The sequence below is a fragment of the Vulpes lagopus genome, chromosome 9 (assembly GCF_018345385.1).
Source record: "Vulpes lagopus strain Blue_001 chromosome 9, ASM1834538v1, whole genome shotgun sequence".
In the NCBI taxonomy this organism is placed as follows: Eukaryota; Metazoa; Chordata; class Mammalia; order Carnivora; family Canidae; genus Vulpes; species Vulpes lagopus.
The window spans coordinates 15,875,435-15,878,204 of NC_054832.1; the positions used below are offsets into that span (position 1 = coordinate 15,875,435).

The 2,770-nt window shown below is 45.4% G+C and overlaps 1 pseudogene; it reads left to right on the forward strand.

Annotated features, from left to right (window-relative positions):
- Nucleotides 1-1,159: 1,159 nt before the first annotated feature.
- LOC121498564 lies at nt 1,160-2,456 on the forward strand (annotated as a pseudogene).
- Nucleotides 2,457-2,770: the final 314 nt, after the last annotated feature.

Sequence of the window (2,770 nt, forward strand, 5' to 3'; positions counted from 1 at the left end):
GACCATCTTCTCCTTGGACCTTTCTAGATGGTCTCCACTGCCTCCTTGCCAGTTGGTACTCTAGTGCAGTGTAGTTCAAAGTGTGGTCCATGGGTCAGAGCTGGTCTACCAGGTGCTTATTACCAGGCCAGGAGGAAATAAATACAGAAACAGAGTAAGTATTAGGGAACATTTATTATAATTTGGTGTTCATGCCATTTTTGTTGTATTTTACAAAAGTATTGAGTACGATAGATTGGAAATTTATTTATTTATTTATTTATTTTAGATAGATTGGAAATTTAAATATGTGGTCCTTCACCACAGTTAGAGAAGCCCATCTGAGCATTCAAATCTGATTGTGCATCAAGCCCTTTGACCAAACAAAAATAACAAAAAAATGTTTTGGACATATGTATATAATTATTTGACCATGTGTGCTTAAAATTAGATCTATAGAAACCTTCCCTGACTCATCCTTGTTGTTTCTGCCAGAGTCCCATTGCTTATTGTTAAGTAATCGTGTCTTCTGTTTACTTTCTGTGGTGTGGTGAAAACAGTGTTCTATTTTTTTATGTTTTTCTAAAAAAAAAAAAAAAAATCCCAGATCCTTAGTAGGCATGCCCTCTTTTCACCATCCTCTTCCATACTGTCTGTCTGGTCCCAGGACACTTACGTTGCCTGAAATGCCTCTTCTTCATCTTTGTCTGTGAGCTGTCTTCAGTTCTCAAGGCTCAGATCAGATATTGTATCCTTGCTGAAGCCTCCTGCCAACCCTCTGCCCTGCTTGAGTCACTTCCTTTTGCATGCTCTCAGAGCATGCTGCACAGGCCTGGCTCATGTAGCCCAGTGGCATATATTACATATTTGTTCCCTGCTCCACATCCTCTCTTGCCCTGCACACCTGACCTGAGACTCCATATGCTTTGAGAATCAGACCAGAGGTCATCTCCTCCAGGAAAACTTTCCACACTACAAATAGATTTAACAACTTCTTATTATACATTGTACACAGTCCATTCATTTATTCAATCCAAATTTATTGAGCACCTAGTAGTGCAAGATCCTATGTTAGGTTCTGGGGAAAAGTCCATCATTGGAAAGAACAACACCCCACATTCTAGAGGGAAGAGATGTTTGTAAATGATACAAACAGTAGACATAATCATTTCAGGTGGTGATGCCACCTGTGAAGGAAATAAGCCAGTGTGCTGTGATGGAGGGTGATGGTGAGGACTTCTTGGGGTGAAATGGTCAGGGCAGTCACAGGGAGGGTGACACGTGGGCCTGAAGGGTGAGAAGAAGCTAGCTATTGTAAGAACAGGGATAAGTGTGTTCCAGGCAGAGGGGAAAGCAAGGGCAAACACCATTGGTGGGGAACACATTTGCTGTTTTCTAGGAACAGCCGGAGGCCTGTGAATCTGGGGCAGAGAGCGAGGAAGAGAGTGGAAAGAGATGAAGTCAGAGAGGGAGGCAGGGGCCAGACCTCTAGGGCTTGGTTGGCCATGGGAAGATTAGAGTTAATTTTAAATACAGTGGGAATTCCTTTCTGCGCTATCCAGGGAGGGGTCCATATGTTGTTCTGCATTCCCATTGTAGCTTAAAGGGGAACTTTCACAATCTCTGGAGCTCTTGAGGTCCTGCAAATAAAAGAGGTTGTCCTCAGATTCCTTAGGACAGTAGGAACCCACTTGGGTGGCACCACCTTAACTTCCAAATGGAACAGTACAGCTACAGAAGAAGAGTGAAGGCGTCTACATCATGAATGTGAAGGGGACCCAGGAGAAGCTTCTGTTGGCAGCTCATGCTATTGTTGCCACTGAAAACCCAGCTGGTGTCAGTGTCATATCATCCAGGAATACTGGCCAGTGGGCTGGGCTGAAGTTTGCAGCACTCCTATTGCTGGCCGCTTCATTCTTAGAACGTCTGCTAGCCAGATCCAGGAAGCTCCCTGGGAGCCGAGACTCCTGCTAGTTAGCGATCCCAGGGCTGACCACCACCCTCTCACAGAGGCACCCTACGTTAACCTGCCTACCGTCATTCTGTGTAACACAGACTCTCCTCTGAACTATGTGGACATCACCATTCCTTGCAAGAAGGGAGCTCACTCGGGGATCTGATGTGGTGGATGCTGGCCCAGGAAGTTCTGTGTGTGCGTGGCACCATTTCCTGTGCCCACCTGTGCGAGGTCGTGCCTCATTTCCACTTCTACAGAGATCCTGAAAAGGAAGGGCAGGCCACTGCTCCAAAGGCTGTGACCCAGGAAGAATTTCAGGGTGAATGGACTGCTCCAGCTCTTGAGTTTGCTGCTACTCAACCTGAAGTCATATGCTGGTCTGATGGTGTACAGGTGCCCCCTGTGTTTAGTCATTAGTTCCATACTGAAGAGTGAAACACTCAGGTCTGCAGCTGCCACCACTCAGGTCACTGAGTGGGTAGGAACAACCCCTGAGTGGTCCTAAACTGCTCTTCCACAAAGGCGAACAAAATGGAAATAAGGTTGATGGAAAATAAACAGTTTCTAAAAAATACTTAAAAAAAAAATAAATGTAGTGGGAATTCACTAGAAGGCTTAAACAAAGGAATGATTACAACCTAGTTTATCTCTTTCAAAGAACATTCTGGCTGGTACATCGGGGGCAATGCTGAAATACCACTTAGGAGGCAATGGCAGTGGTCCAGGTGAAGGATGACAGTGGCTTGGACCAGGATGGGAGTGCTGAAAATGAGGACAGAGGAAGGATTTAGGTTATGTTCTGGAATCTGGGCTGACTGCTGGAACGGGTGATGC